This window comes from Talpa occidentalis, unplaced genomic scaffold (assembly GCF_014898055.3).
Source record: "Talpa occidentalis isolate TD23 unplaced genomic scaffold, MPIMG_talOcc4v2.1 talOcc4.9, whole genome shotgun sequence".
Classification (NCBI taxonomy): domain Eukaryota; kingdom Metazoa; phylum Chordata; class Mammalia; order Eulipotyphla; family Talpidae; genus Talpa; species Talpa occidentalis.
Genome location: NW_023605305.1, coordinates 98,186,408 through 98,204,038, shown reverse-complemented (window position 1 = coordinate 98,204,038; position 17,631 = coordinate 98,186,408). Strand labels below are relative to the sequence as shown.

The following is a 17,631-nucleotide window of genomic DNA, read 5'->3' as shown; positions in this document are numbered from 1 at the left end:
ACTTAGAACTTGTGTAAAAGTGCTTTTCATCTTCAACACAACTTACCCACATTAATTCTGGTGTTACTTTTAAGCCAAGAAAAAAAAATTAGAATTTTTTTTATTCTGGGTGGGAATTGAGGATTTATAAAGAAATCATTGGAACAAAAGTATGAGTAAAATTTGAATTAAAAAATTATACTTGCGTTTATCCCCTACCATCCCTCCTAAGAACTCTGTTGATTCAGTGGACATTTACTGCCAACCAGTTAACTTTGTTCCTAATCCTGATTTTTATGTTGTAAAGCAAAATATCTCTCTGTAATTCCAAGCTATGCCCTTGAGATTTTTCCTAAGAAAAATATAGATTTGCTATATCTCTGTTTAAGCCCATCCACCCACTTGAATAAAGAGAATATTAAATAAAAGATATAATTTTCTTGTAATTAAAGGAGTTAAAGTCATCATTTTGATAATGTAAAGAGTGAGCAGAAATCTAATTACATTCTTCTTTATGCCAATTTGCCCTAATCTAAGATTTGAAAAAAAAAAAAAGTCTATTTGAAATTTTAAAAAGGGGCTATGATTATTAGGTGTATTTTCCCTCCACTTTTAAATAATACAGATCTTAACTGTGTATATGTATACATTATTTATAACTTAAATAATACAGATCTTAACTTACTAAAAGTCTAGAAGTTTAGAGAGAATAGACCAAGATATCGTCAATCGCAGTGAATAGCTGGTAGTCTTACAGTTGACCAAATTGGCCTAAATGTTTAGATGAAATACCCATCCTCTACCTATTCTCCTTAGAAATCTTGAGAAACACATTACCCATAATGATCTAGTTAACCACCTAATTCCTAAATCCTCTCTATTAATTTCTTGTATAGATACCGGAGAACAATCTTACTAGTTTTTCAGATCCATACCTTGCAGTAGTCTGTGCTTCATGGTCACAACTGAATCCCTAGAAATGTGTGAGAAGATGTGACCAAAAGCTGAGCAGAGGATGTGTCTAATGGTGCATCAAGAATCTTAACTTGCAGGTTCAGACACTATTTTGGTCAAGGCACTTCTTAGACCAGAGTATCCTGAGCTTTCACTCCCAACTATTCATACCACACTGGTCAGTCTTCTGTGGACTGTTGCCGGCAAACCACATCAAGACCATGCCTTCTGAAGATTTGTTGATATGTATCTTTCAGACATCTGCCATATCTCCCCTGCTTATAGTTGAGTCCCACATCATCTGAAACTGCAGAACCTTCTGCGCAGCCTCTACTGGCAGTTATTCTCTGCATGTGTCCAACCTAACTGAATTGAAGAATATAACCAATCATTTCAGGGTATCAAGCTTGTCATTTTTCAAAACCTAGATGTTGCCAAAGTCATATCATGTAGGTCCCAAGTGAAACTCATGAAAAGATACATGGTAATTGTGGTCATCCAGGACACCTAGGGATGTAGAATTATTCTAGAACTACTACACACAATCTTCACTGAAATTTGGTACAAGCCTGCAAGACCATCCTACTTGTTCATACCTTTGGTGTGTGGAAGGCACTGATGGTGCTCAATTTCCTATTCTTTGACCCTCGTCAATTCTGCAGAAGGAAACATACTCTGCACCAGGATGTTCCAGGGTGTTGCTTTATAGTCAGTGAAATTTGAATGAAATATAGTATGTGATTCTGGATGGAAGCATTTAGGAGTTACACTGGATTCACCATTTCTCTTCCTTTGCCACAGCAACCATTAAAGTCTCACATTGAAATGGTGGCAACTTAACATGATAGCCCAGAGAGCTAAGACACTACATATAGGGCATCCAGAGACCAAACAGTTGCTTTTTTTGTTTTTTGTTTTTTGAGTGATCAAATTTTATTGTAAGTCACTGAGATTTTGGGTTTATTGCCCCAGAACACATAGCCAGTGAGGATTAATAGAATTTCAGATAAATTTGAACTGTTGCCAGAGGGTTGATTGCTCTATAGCCTTCTGAAAAAAAAAAAAAACATTTTAAATGCAAGAGCTGTCTTTAATGTTCTTCCCTTTCCTGCATGTCTTTCCACATGCTGGCAGCAGCTACAACAATGCCATTTTCCTTTATATCATCACTCCAACTTGTGTCACTCTTGGCAAAGTGTTAAAACTACCAGATAGCCTTTCTTTTAAAACTATACATTGAAAATAGGTATTCATTGTACCTGGCTTTATGTTATCAGGACAATATCCAATAATTGGCCCGATCCTACTGAGGAAACCAGGCAGCATGTGAGCCTAGTCAGTAGTATGGTCTTGGGCAACTTACATGTTTTCTCATAGCCACCATTATTCAAAAACTGGGATTAATAATATCTATCTTAAAAGATTACTGAGAGAATCAATAAAAGGGTCTAAATTTATTCTTCCTTTCACTGGTGAGGTTCTAGAAAACACTGTTTCTGTTCACTGTCTCCGGTTCCTTGTTTGCTTTTCTATCTTCAACCATCATAATTAGATTTCTACTCATCCCTGTCCCTAAAGTCAGTAAAATTGCTCTTGCTAAAGTAATCAGTGATTTTGTGGTTAACAACTCCAGTAATTTTCCAGGTCTTATTATACTGAACAATTGACTACTCCTTCATATTGAAATGTCTTCTTTGATTTTTAAATACTCCTTTCTCCTGGTTTCTCCCTTATATTTTAGCAGACAAACAAACCATTGTTAGCATCTAGTATATACCAGGTATCATGAGGCAAATATTAATAACATAGCTCTGTCCTTTAACAGGATCACAGGCTTGTATGGAAATTAGACAAAGAGTTATTTATGATAACTGTGTGTGATAATGATGGTGATATAGAGGTGTACACAGGATAGCAGGGGTGCCAGGATAATTTAAAAGATAAGACCTAAAGAGCGTTAGAATATGGCAGGCTAAGGCAGAAAACCTGGCAAAGGCCTGTGGGGAAATAACATTTTTAACTGTGAAGAGAACCCAGCCTTCTTGTACTTAATCTTTTAGGGCCCCTGCCCCTTTCTTTGCCCTTAAAAACTGTCATTCCCCTGTCCATGCTTCTTGTATTACTCTCTGTGCACATGCAACCATGAAACCCATTTTACTCTCCGTGTTGTCATCTTCCAAATTTGTGGGCTCACCAAAGACCTCCCTGTGGACCCCGCACACCCATCTATTCAGCTTCCTAGTGGACTTTGCCACCCAATCGCCCAGTGCAGTGCTCTCCCTGCAACCTAGGAAAAAACAACAGCAGTGATTATCCTGACAATTATATAAGCACTTTATAATTTACAAAGCACTTTGGCATACATTATCTCACCAGCTGCTTCCTTAATGTAATAGCAGCAGCGGGCAAAAATCCGTGGCACTGCCGACAGCGCTTTTCTGACCTTGGTCTCCCAGCCCACCTATTAAAAGCACCAAAGCAGCTGGAAGGGAGCTGATTAGAGGTTGGAAGCTGACCTTGTTTGGGGACCAGGGAAGTGTGACAGCAGTAGTTGCCACCTCCACCTTCTCCATCTCTATAGGGCCATAGAGCAGGCCAGAGGTTTCACGGCAAAATGTAGGAGGCTGCACAGCGCAGCCAAGCTTCTCACAGGCTGCTGAAGCACAGGCTGAGGGTGGCAGGCATCAGCTTGTGGGAGGTTAAGCACTTATCTCTTCTCCCCCCACTTTTCTGATTTCTCATTTCTTACATGCATTAACTATCATTTTGAAAGTTTCAGTGGGTTAATTAAATTCTTCTAGTGTTGATGCTAAGAAAGCTGAAACATTTTCAACTGAGATTGACACTACTCAAGACATAGGCTTCGCTGATGTTTGTTCAGTAACACTCCAATATGTCACAGGATTGCTGCGAGAACATCTGAGAGCTATAATGAGCTAAAAGTCAAGTACAGGGGAAAATGTGTTCCAGACTGCTGCAGATGTCCTCAAATCAAATCAGATTTCTGTGAAATGCCATATAGAATATTCAGTGGTTGAAGGATGCAACAGGAAAGGACAGTTCAATTCATTTGCACTGTGTTTAAAAAGTTTATTTAGCTTAAATTATATGAGATATGTTTTTGCTCTACTTTGAATCAGTTAATAATAAGAGAAGGGCTTCATTCTAATGAGCTTCGAGGATAATTTTCCTGGGCTAAGAGGAATGCATTAACTGTGTTAAGTAGGAGTCAGGGCCATTTGAATAGGGACACAGGATGGAGCGGAAGGACAGACATTGCACAGCCCCACTATCCTTGCCTTTATGCCTCCTTTTACCATATGGCACCCAAACTCAGCAGATTTCTGTTTAATCTGCCAAGATTCTGATCAATCTATCTGTGATGCTTGTGTTGGTGGTAATTTATTCTGTCCCTCCTGGAAAACCTGAAGAATGCTTAGCATTCTGGGGGGTCAAGGAAATGTTTTGGTAGCTGCATCTTCTGTCATCATTAACTTATATTTCATCACACAGCCGATTTGCACATCATCGGAGTAGAGACCTATGATTTGAAATGATATTCTCTTAAGTAAAGGGCAGAACAGAATAAAAACTGGCAATCCTGGGAAATGAAGAACAGAGAAAAATGCTTAGGTGATATTAGAAAATTCAGCAAAATACCACAATAGATTAACATCTCACCCTCATCATAATGGCTAAAAGTTAAAAGACCGAGAACATCAAATATTGGCAAAAAATGGAGCAACTAGAAAGAACTCCCATACCTTGCCAGTGGAAGTATAAAATGGCACTTTTTCTTAAGACCCAACATTTCCACTCTCAGGTGTTTACTGAAGAGAAGTAAAAACATTTCTCCAAGAAGGTTAAGATTGGTGATTTTGTTACAGGTCAGGGTAAGGGACACCCCAGAATACCCAAACCTGCTGCTTTAAATAGGTTCTGCCATCTGCTGCATCATGACAAAACATATAAGATCTTTGGGCCTCCCCAGAGGTGCAGCAGATTGAGTGCCACCCGTGCAGCCTCTGCAGGACGGGTTCAATTCCCGGCCAGGGAGAAACCCCACATGGTGCGGCAGACCTCTCCTGTCTTGCCCGCTACTCCCCTTAGCAGCATCTTCAGTCTGTCTGCCTGTTCTGCTCCCCTCTCTGTCTCTGGTGAATCCTCTCACCCTCCCATGCCTTTGACTGTACCCCAGTTCTTATATAAATAAATAAATCTTAAAAAAAACATATAAGACCTTTCATGGAAAGAAACTTTAATTAGTGTGCAACAAAGAACAGAGGAAGAATATAGTTTCCAAATCTAACACCTAAAATTACCCATTCCCCTGGTGGGTATTTAAATGTCCATCCAAACATGGTTGGCCCAAAGCAAGGCCCAAAAACCTGCCCAAAGTCTAAAACACTTTCTGGTGGGGACCCTTAGAAAAGGGTCAAAATCAGCCAGACAAGTCTGGGAGGAAAAGAGCAAATTCAAAATCAGGATAAAAGCTGCCAGTGTGAACCTCTCAACAGGTCTCTCACCCACATCTGTTTCAGCTAGTCCAGGAGCAAGAATCACATGTCTCTCTGCTCCATGTGCCTCCTCTAGTTCTCCTTCTGGCTCTTCATCCTTCTTCCTTCCTCCTCCAGTCTCTCTCCAGCCTCTTCTGCCCCCTGCTCATTTCTACCCTCCCTTGGGTGGGACAGGGAACCTGGAACCTTCCCTTTTCCTGGGGGCCACCCTGTTACAATTTCAAAAATATGTGAAAGGAAAAAAATCAGATAGAAAAGAATACTTACTAAATAATGCGACCTACATGAAATTTAAGTATATGAAAAACAAATCTATATTACTAGAGATAGAACACTTATAAGTAGAGACTTATTAGAAGAAAGCACAAGAGAATGTTCAGAAGTGACAAAAATGTTAGGGTGATAGTTTCTTGGATTTATTTCTCCAAACTCTTATTTCTCCAAGCTGCATTCTTACTCTGCATTTAATTATATGTAAATATGCATAGGTACAATAAATTGAATTTTTAAGTAAACAACTAATTCTGACAGAACGTAGAGGTCAAGCATTTGGCAATACTTCTAGGGACATAGAAAAACCTGTAAGAAGTCCTAAAGATATTTTTTGTGTCCAAATTACTTTTCATCAGTTAGCCCTTGGGAACTAAAAATCTTAGAAATTTAAGCAATGGAAAAGAATAACTGGTGCCTAGAAAAAAATCTTCACTGGAAACCACTCAAAGGAAATGTATGGCTGGGGGTATAAACAAATGTATTTCACTCTGTCAGCTTGCCAGCAGCTGGTCATAGAAGTGGAATACTTTAGGCCTTGTGCATTAAGGAGGATGGCTGGAGCTTAGAAGTGGAGAAGGGGAGCAGCGGGTGAGCCAGGAGAGGCCTGTTCCCTGCTCTGTCTCTGGTGAATCCTCTCACCCCACCCTCCACCCTCTGGCCTGTATCCTAGATCTTGTAAGCATAAATAAATAAATCTTTTTAAAAATAAAAATTAAAAAAAGTGGAAAAGAGAAATCCGGGTCCATGAGGAGAGAGGCAGGTAAAGTATGTGACATCACAATGAAAATGAGAAGCTACTTCTTAAAGATGGAAAATTTGATTAGGTCCTTCAGTAGGCCTTGGACTTGCTCTGCTTTGTAGGATCAGCCAGTGCCTACAGCTTCTGTTAACAAAAGCTGGCCTTGCCTGAGGCCACAGCTCCCAGAACAGAACCTTAAATTGATTGCTGATCCTGTTACATGCAGGGCTGGACTCTTTTGCCCTAACGTCCTACCCACCCTTACACAAACAAACCCAGTGGGAAATCTGTTTGGAAATTTTAAGCCAAATGCATTTCTAATGCTTTAATATATGCATTGACATTTTTTCTTGTACTAGCACTATTATTAATGGAGAATAAAATTATAACATTTATAGAAATAAAGACAAAACTCTTGAGGTTGAATTTCCAATAACTTGGGTACATTTCGTGCATTTTGTGGCATCATTCATGCTACATAGTTTTACAGTCCAAAACTGTATTTTGGTTCTGATATTTTTTTGTTCAAGTTTCTTCTTTTATTAATTCCTCCTTCCTAATACACAGCTCCTAAGAAATTATGTCTAGAAACAGATATTACCTGTCTTTTCTGAACTTACATAATTTCTGTGATAGAGTTGATTTTGGATACAAATTACAATTTATTTAATATACCTCTGCCTAGATCAGAAACTTTGAGTTTGGGCTTTAATCAGTTAAATATATGTCTATTCATTCAACAAATATTGAGTATCTGTTTTATGCCAGGAATTATGATAGATAATTGAGGTTGAGTGATGAATTAACACTTCATTATCAAAAGATGACTATTTGCAAAAAATTATAGTGACAAACTATATATATAATTACATACCCATTTTACAGAGTTGGACTCTGAGGCTTAATGAGGGTTAGCTGTTTGGTTGTGGGAATAAATGCACATCTGATTTACTTATTGCAAAACCATGTTCTTTTAACCATTTATCTACAGTTTCTCTCAAAATACCCGCTTAGGCTGGGGGATCAGGCACTGTTGGGAAGGGACAGATAAAGTATGTCTTGAGGGATGAAAACAGTATAAGCGTTATGTAAATTATTTATAAATTAATTCCAATCTATAGGCAATGACTGTAGCCATGTGATCATTTGTGAAAATTGGTACATTTTTATTCATAGTGGAGAAAAAGCTACAGATCTGCTAGATAATTAATTCCATCCCCTGATGGAGCACAGACTTCATTCTTAGTTTGTGCTTTTGGGTGCTGTTGTCTTTTAGCATAAATCCCATCGAATCTTTGTGAGTTTTGCTTTTACATTTCCTTCATCTGTGACGAGAAGATTCTATTAGCAACCCTGGCACCTTCCATTAAAGTCTACAACTTCCAACTGCCAGGAAAGGATAATGAAGTGATAAATTTAATTTGCTACCAAAATATGTAAGGCAGAGATATCTGAGTGAATTTATAGCATTAGCTATGTCTTTCCTCTTAGCATTAACAAAAGTTTTATGGCAGGTTATCAAAATCAGTGCGACAAAAACAAATTTATATGAATTTCCACACACAGAAATCAGATCTATAACTCTGTATCAAATATGCCTTTCCTCCTCCTCTTAGCATTTTTAGGCTCATTAGAACTTAATACAATGAATATTAAATATTTTATTACTTGAAAAATGACAAAAAAAAAACCTGTTAGCCAGACTAGGAAACATTGTTCACTCATTAATATGTGTACTTTCGAGTTGATAAAATCTGAATCCCTTTCTCCCCCCTTCACTAGAGATACTAAAAACTATGAAGAAATAACAGTGCCATCTACCCACAATTGACATAACGAGGGTGCTTCAAATTCTATAGATCACAAAATCTGCCTTCACCCCAACTTCATAACTTTGTGTCAGGAGTATAAACACCAACACCATGATTCTTTTAGTTTGGAAACTTTCTTATGCCTTCTAGACACTAATACACCCACTTCAAGGATTCCTTTGTTGGAGTGAATTTTATCTTACAGGGTCTCCTCATCCCATGTCTTAGCATTAGGTTCAGTCTTGTTGTTCCAGGGGGACAGTGAGCCCCCTAAACTTCACCCATGAATTCAATGTCTCTTTGTACCATTCAGTGATTACTATTCATCTTGCAAAGCAGACAGTTGTTAGAGTCAAGTTTATGACTTCAAGTCTATTTGCCCAGAAAAAAAAGTAGGATTAATAATTATGATGGTGATGAAAATAAAAAATAAAGTACATTCAACTGATTATTATGTAATATTGTTGTTTTTTTAAAAAGATTTATTGATTGATTTATGCATACAAGAGCTGGGGTACAGACCAGAGAGGCAGGGGGTAAGAGGAGAACAGAGACAGAGTGGGGAGCACAACAGGCAGATTAACCGAAGTACACTGCTGAGGGGAGCAGCGGGCAAGTCAGGAGAGGTCTGCTGCTCCATGTAGGTTGCTCCCTGGCCTGGGATCGAACTCGTGCTGCAGTGGTTCCCAATAGCTTCATCGGTTTCATCTTCACCCCTTGCACCGCCAGGGAGGCCCTGATTGTTATGTAATATTGTTTTGAGAGCATTTTATGTCATCAGCTTTGTTATAACAATCCATTGAGGTTTGAATCATGATTTTCTTTTTTCTGTTGGGAAAACAGAAGATGCAGGGAGGCTACAAAGGTTATCCAAATTCCCACATTATTAAGAGTAGAGGCATTGTTCTCCCCCAGGTCTTTGTGTTCACAAAACCTACACATTTGCCTTCTACACTTCACTGCCTCCACTTATCATCCTGTGAAGGAAGAACCACTGGTTCTAGTGCTTTATATTTGATTTTGATTTGACAGCAGATTAAAATTCTATTAATCTGCAGACAAGAATGGTGAACTTTCCACCTCCCTTCCACTGACCTGTGGCAGTTAGTTGTCCTGGGAATAATATGACACCTGCTTGCTCACTGTATTCAGTTAAGCTTTAGGATAAATTGCTACTTCCGCAGGCACCTCACCCCCTCTCCTGGGCATCAGAAGGGTCAGCCACATTGCCATCCTGCCAGCCAGGCTGGTCCCCTGTCTGTGCTCCATTTACAGGAAAAGATCACTGCTCATCCCTTCCTCCTTCTGTTCTGTCCATTTATTTCGGAATACTTGACTTTCAGGTCCTTTATAGCAAATTCGGTCTGGGTTATAAAATCATGTATTTATTTATATGCATATATTTTCCTCACTAATTGGCTTAATGAACCTAGTCCTCTGGCCTGCAGATTTATGTCTTTGAAAATGTGTGAGATAAAGAGAACCAGAGAGAAATGGAGAGGAGAAAGCCTTCAAACAATGGGAGAAGCCTGCATCCTGAGGTCTGCGTAGGCCTCCTGTGGACTGCTTTGTTCTCCCCAGCATTGGGCCTCCCCTTCAGCAGCTGCAGTGCCTGTTTAGATGTGTGTGGATGCCTGGCTGTGTGCCCAGCCAAACTGTTGATGTGAACATTGCCTTCTTTTCTCTCTTAAGTCACCTCAATTTCATATAAAATCAGTCATCTAGGAAGGAACTGAGTATTTGAATAGACTTTCAACTCTCCCTTGTAAGCAGCCTCATATGGGCTTCTAGTGCCCATCTGTCCAGGTTACCAGACAGCGACTGCTTTGTACTTAATGACAAGCAAACCCCCTGATACACCTGTCAAGAACTTTAGAGCATCTTCACTTCTACTCCAGGCAAAACTCCTATTCATTCATAGGTCCTTATTCAAGTGTTGTATATGCAGGTCTGCAGAGAACTAAAAGGGAAACCTATGAGAGCTCTCTGAAAGTACTCCTGACCTGCATCTGGGCACTCTGTCTTTATAATGCATGTGTGTTTCCTACATACACTCCTCTACATTTATCTCTGCAAGTCCTAAAAAGGTACTTAATCCTAAGCTCTTGGGCCAAAGAAAAATTCCCTGAAAAACTAAATTTTTATTCTCTGATACATTTTTATTGAACATCACAAAGTGCAAAACTCCAGAGCTGGGATGGGGTGGGGTGAGGTGAGGCAGTGGTAGGGGTTTGGGGTGGGGAGGGGAGCAGCAAGGCCTCCCAAAGGCTTCACTTGGCTATCAGAATTCTACTGGATTCTCTGAAGTTGCCTTTGAGGAGATTTCAGTATAGTGAGTGTATGAAGTCAAGTGAAAACCTAGTGCAGAGCATAATTACAAGAGTTACACTACTGGTCACTCTCGGGATATTTCTGATGTTTTAGTTTGTTATACCAACTACACAAATTAGAACTATATAACCTGAATCGATAGTGATTTACAGCTAAAAGTTAAGAATCACGTCTATTAGAATAGGAAAATATTGGCAGTGTTTCAAAACAATACAGTTCATTTAAAAATAAATAAATTGTCATGGGAATGTATAAGTGCATCGTCATACTAAGGGCATTTGCCCCCAACTCTGTTGCATTTGAAAGAAATGGATACTTCATCTAAGGCAGAACTTAGGAAGGATGCTTATATGTAGACATTTTGACATCAGTAAGTATTTGCTTTTCAGGACTACCAATGGGAAATAGTAATGATTAGGCTAATCCTTAGGAAAGTAAATGTAAAATTGTTAAAAGTTGACAGGTGGCCCAAAATTGGCATGATTACTCAATTCCTATTTTATTTCCATTTTCCCCACTAAGAGGAATCATCTTGATCTCAAAAGTAAAGAACAAAAGTCATTAAATGGAAGTTGAAGTCCTAACTCTGTAGAAGTGAGTGTAGTCATGTAACCTTTATCCACTTTAAATTCATATCTTAAGCCCCAGACAGATTGCTCCAGGGAACTGAAAGAGGTTTAAGATGTGATCAAAACACAACTACTGGTCATTTCATGAGAAATCATCATAAGGGACATGGCAAAACTTAAGAAGTACACGGATTTTATCAGAGAGGGAAAATGTCATTTCAGATTGTTAACATTGAATTTGGTCTCCTAGAAAATATTTAAATGCATTGGTTTTAAGTTGAGATTACTATACATATATACATAAATGTAAAAAAAAAAAAAAAAAAAAAGGAAAAGTAAACAGTATCCCTTTGCAGGATTTACCTGTCGAAAAGAGTGTTAATGGATAGGTCAGAAAAATAAAAGCTCAATAAGATTATTTTTTTTACTAATTTTTTGCTGTTTCTGAGCAATACAGCAATACAGCTCTTACAAAATACTGTGTTGGGCTAAGTGCCTTACTTCAGTTGCCTTGTTTAACCCTCAAGGCAACAGATGAGGAACTAGAGGTGAGAGTAGAGGTGGGACCTGGACCCAGATAACAGGAAATCAGAGCTCAAACCAAGAACCATCTTCCATACCTCTCAAAAGACTGAAGAGCTAATGCAGACAAAGTTTCCAGAAGGCAGTTGACAAAAGACCAAAATAGCCTGTTGAACACTATCCAGAAGACTCACAGATCTAGATAGATATTTTATTTCCCTATAAGATACTTAACTTCCTCTTTGTAGAATCCCACACTCTAAAAAGATTTCATATTCCCAGATTTCCTCCAATTCACAGCTAGAATCTGTGACTACATGACTGAAAGAAAACGTTAGCCTTCCCGTCCACTGTGTCACCCAAATTTGAAAATATTACTCTAGCAAGGTATAATAGTATTTCATTAAAATAATATAATTAAGAATATTAAATGAGAATAGTGGACCTCGGGGTAGGTGGGGGGGAAGGCCTAGAATTTTTCCAGAGACAGTAACTAAAACTTGTAAATTTTGGCTATCACTAATTTAAAATGCAGGATTTTTAGTCATTAGAAGCTATAATATATATTTATGCTATAATATAAAAAGGCCTGTTTTACTAAGCAAATTATGATGAACACATTTGAAGAAACTGTTTAACCTACTTAAGATAATTAACAGCTTTCAAGTATGCTATCAAAATTCCTATGAAAACCAACAAAGAATGTGTTGTTTTAAATGAAGATTTGTTAGCAATTTCTTCATTGGCTGTACCTGGAAATGCATTTTTTTTTTCCTGAGAATCTATAATTCAGACTTTTCACTAATTCAAAAGAACTCTTCACACAATTCATCCAAATTAGTGAGCTTTTACTAAAGACTTTCATAGAATAGATGGAGTACTATATTCCCTGTGGATATAATTTGATCTCAGTTATGTAGTCATTGTCTCATTCTATCTGCTTCTACCAGGAATCTTTCATTAGTTGCTTACCGATCTTACTCTAGAGACTCAAAGTAATTATGTCCAAGAATTGTACAGTGTCAAGAAGTGGCAACTTACAGGAAATGGCATGGTAACTGCTTTAATTTTTAAATCTAATACCAGGATGTTAAATAAGTCCAAAGACTATATAAATATGAAGTTGCAATTTCATGGAATATATACACAATACAAGTGTGTATTGTCCTCCTCTGGCCAAAATAATTTTAACTTTTAATTAGCACAAAATTTGAAAAATGTATCCTTTCTATTGGGCATTCTCTGAAAGAGAAAAAAGATTTCCCATCATAAAATTTTGATAAATAAATCTGTTCTTGAAGAGCCTTGTTGAAAGCATAATTCTAAATTTTTAGAAATCTAAACTTTTGCTGCCAGGGCTTTCCCATTTCCTAATGTCTTTTAATATCCCCTCTAAAGTAATGAAAAAAATTAGTGGTAACAAAAACTTTTGAAAATAAAATGTAAGGATATTTTCCAAAATGCTCAAATAACATAGTACATCCATAATATCCCTGTATCTGTTTTAAAAATCTGTACTTTTTCCTCACTCATAGCAGGAATTTAGAAAACCTCAATAAGGGACCAGGAAAAAGACTAATTATAATACAGTAAAAATCAAAATCAACAAGCAACTCTAAACCAGAGACACACTGGGAGGTAGGGGAAGAGGAGGAATTAGGGTCAGAATAAGGGGGTGGGAATCGTATGGGGAATATAACCAAGATGAAAATGTATATATTGTGCAAAAATGAAAAATTATGTAAAAAATATATAAAAGAAAAAAATCTTTACTTTTTCAACTTTAAAGCACAATAGTAGCCCATGTGGCAAAACTTGAGATTCCTGCTTAGGTGTGGAGAATTCTTCACCCGAAATACAGCTCCTGCCAGGTAGTCCTGATATTCTGAATTGGGGGAAACTTGGAAGGAGCAGGAAACTGGCAGATGCCAAGGGCAGCACAGGTAAACTGCCAGTCATCTTAAGGAATCCCTTAGAGGAAAATGAATCTTCTCCTATTAGCATGAAGCCTGAGGTTCACTACATAGCTTTTAACCCACCACTTTTCTTAAGAACTGAACTTGATGGACCAGAAGCAATCAGATACTATAGAATTGTTCTCTTCTGTGTCTAAAGGGGGTTGTCCGTGTACTTCCAATATTGTTCACAAGAACTGATGTGGAGACTGGGATGGTAAAATGTTTTCTTTCCATTTAGAAAATCACTTTAACTATACATGGTTCAAGCTTCATCTTGAATTTAAGATGAGGAAACAGGATGCCTGTATAGATCCTCAATGCATTGTTATTTGTTGACTGCCTTAGAAATACCCTCAGATCTCTCATGATTGCAGGTATTTTCAGAAAGTGAAAGTTCTTTATAAAGCATCTAAATTTATTAAAACATTGGTCCTGTTATTTGTTATCTTTGTATCAATATAGTAGCACAATGTTAAAATGTCCCCACAGAGTTTCCAGGCTGCTTTCTGTGACCGAGCTTCTAACATTAAAAATGAAAGTATTCAAAGATAGTGGTGTATTATATAGTCAGGCTATTCGAGACATTCCCTGCAGCTGTGTAGAAGAGATGCTTTATTTAAGGAAAAATCCTTGGAGAAATTAATTGATATGAGCCAGAAGTTGTTCAGCCAATTTAATCGCTAATCTGCTGTTGTTTCTAAATTGCATGAGATACAGAAGGAAGTCTGCCTGCCTCCAAATCAGCCAATTCAAGATATGAACACAGGATGGAATTTAGACTACTATATGCTAAAATCCCAGCTGGAAATTAAACAGGATTTGGTTGGGGTGGGGATGAGGGAGAGATTGGCCAAGTTGTTAAACATGCTAATTCACTTTTGAGGGCATTTTGCCAAGTTAACAAAAGCTATCCTGAAGCTGTTTGAAGAATTAACTGGAGAACAAACACTGTCCAGGTTCAAATTTCTGTTTTCAAAATATGTTAAGAACTAGGCTTGGGGTGGAAAATGAAGGCAGTAATTAAAGTGAGGCTTTTGTTCAGATACTGTATTCCTGAGTCCGAATAATGGTACAATCGCTTGTGGACAAATAAATAATTTGGGTGATACCTTTCCAGTACTGGCTGATACTATGTAAGACATTGCATTCTCTCTGACATTCAAAAATTCAAAATCTGTGACAAAAAGAGAAGATTCAAGTACCTATAAATGTTATCATTGAGTTTGAAACCTTGGGAATGAGAGGGGACTGGATAGGAGGGGGAAATCTCTGGCAATCTTTCTTTTCTATTTAAGGAGTTTGCTTATCTCTCACAATCAGACACCCCATCATTTGGTGTTCAAAATTCTGCCGGACTCTCTAATCTCACATTTGTCAGGTGGTATATTAAAGAGGCATCTATTTTCAACTCTATTATCAATATTGTAGAAAAGGTACAGAGTGTTAGTTCACTTTGGGATATATAGAACTAACATTCTGTTATGGGTGGCTTAGAGAAAGCATTCTATCTTGCATTTCAAATAGAGTTTTCGGTTCACTCTTTTCTAATATTCTGAATGAATAATGTAGGAGTTGTCTTTTTTAACCACCTATTCATATTAAATAACTTTTAATTCCATGTGTATAAATACAAACCATTCTAAAAGCATCTTGGAAAGTCCTCCTATGTGGAGAAGTTATGTATGCAACATTATAAACATAACACTATTCATTATCATAATGACTCTTGATGCAAATAGTAAAATATCATTTCTTCCTCAATATGAGGGAGGAAAATGAAAGAAAATGTTAGAATTTAAGTAGTATAGCAACTAAAGGATATTTCTATTTAATTATTTAATGGATAAATGCATTCTTATAATATTCCTGTTTAACATTGTAATAATAGATTTTGAAGTAACAGCATCCACTTTTGTTCATTTTTGTTATTTTTCCATATCCCTTTGCTAGTTTTCTCCCAATATACAATAAATTCACATTCCCAAATATTTTCCTCAACTTTTGCCCTACATATTGAAGTACATAACATTTTAAAATGTTATAAAAATTCAAAAAATTCAAAAATCATCCATGAATCATCCATAATATTCAGCTAAAACTCTGGGTTCCTTGAATTTGTTAATGCATGCATTTTACCAAAGGTGGGAAATATTTAGTCATTATTACTTCAAATGAATTTTCTGGTACTCCTGTCAAATGTAAATGAGACTTCTGATATTTTCCCACTGATCCCACAATTTTTTTTTCAATTGTCCTATTTTCCAGATTGCATCATATCTATCAATCTCCCTTCATGTTGACTGAGTATAATTTTTCTACCTCAAATTTTATTGACTTGCCATTTGTTTACATAACTATGTATTTGGGGATTACAGCTTCACACCTCAGCATGTGCGCTCTCTGGTTATTCTCCTTCGACCCTCTCCCACCACCACCACCACCACTAGATTTTTCAGTGTAAAAATTTATCATGTTTTGCCAATTTGTTTTCTTTGGTAATTTATATTCCACAATTGAATGCCATCTGATAATTGCCTTCTACTTTCTGACTTAAGAGAATCACCTCAAGATACATCTATTTTGTCTCAAAAGGCAGTATTTCAAAAAAAAAAGGCACTATTTTATCTTTTTAAATAGCCCTGTAGTTTTTTGTTGAGTATATTCCACCATTTATTCATCCAGTTATCTGTTGATAGGCATTAGGTTGACTCCATATATTGACTATTGTGAATAATGCTCCTGTGAGCACAGGGGTACAGAAGTCTCTTTATTTTAGTGTTTTTGTATTCATGTGTAAATAGCTACAATCGTAGGGGATTTCCATTTTCAGTTGTACCAATTTACTGCCCCACCAAAAGTGAGTGTCTATTTTCCTCCACATCCCCACCAATATTTGTTGTTTCCTGTCTTTTTTGATATAGATCATTCTTGCAGGTGCAAGATGATATCTCATTGTGGTTTTCATTTGCATTTCCCTTATGATTTGTGATGTTGAGTATTTTTTTTTTATTATATCTGTGTGCAACCTGTATGCCTTTTTGGAGAAGTGTCTAGATCTTTTGTCCATTTTTTTTGATTGGGTTGTTTGGTTTTGTTGTTGAGTTGAAACCATTAAATACATAAATGAAAACATAGGTAATACAGTTTTAGACAACCTCAGAGATGTATTTTGGGACCTAACTCCAGTGGCCAGAGGAGCGAAAACAAAAATAAGCAGATGGGACTATGGCAGACTAAAAAGCTTTTTTTATAAAGAAAGGAACAACCTCAAAAACAAAAAGGCAACCTATGAACTAGGAGAAGATATTTGCACATCACATGTCTGATAGATTAATTTCCAAAATATGTACTGAGAGTTTCATCTTATACCATCTCCAGTATGCTGATAATCCTGCCTAGTAAAGTTTTTGTTTTGTTTTGTTTTTTTTCATTTCAGGTAACACATTTTTTAGTTCTAATGTCTTTGTGTGCTATATTCTTATAGTTTTGCTTTTTTGCAAGTTTTCTTATTATACATTATCAGCATATGCTTTTCTTATATCCTGAGCATCATTATCATAACTGTTTTAAAATCCTGACCTCTAATTCCAATGTCTGAATCATCTCAGGATTGATCTCCATTGATTTCCCTTTCTCTTGAGCGTGGTCATAATTTGCCCCTTTTTTTGTATGTTCAGTAACCTTTCGTTGTGTTTGGACTGAGTGAATGGTAAGTTGTAGAGACTCTTGCTCTATTATTTACTACCTAGTTATGCTGAGTTTTGTTTGTTTGAGCAGACAGTTAACATTTTTTAACACAAAGCCCAAACTCTGTCTCTTCTGCACTTAGCAGCATCTGAAATATCTCTTCAGTTATTGTAGCCTTGACTGGACAACTTGGAGTTGTCCAAACAGATGTATTGCTCAGGATTCAACAATAGTCTGAATAGAGTGTGAACTCAATGTACTTTCTCTAGAGGTTTCACCTGTCTTTGATAT

General features: G+C 37.1%; 1 protein-coding gene across 1 annotated transcript in view; it reads left to right on the top strand.

Moving 5' to 3' along the window:
* The window catches only part of DPYD (dihydropyrimidine dehydrogenase), a 743,206-nt gene that overhangs the window by 641,876 nt on the left and 83,699 nt on the right, over positions 1-17,631 (top strand). The window lies entirely within an intron of this gene.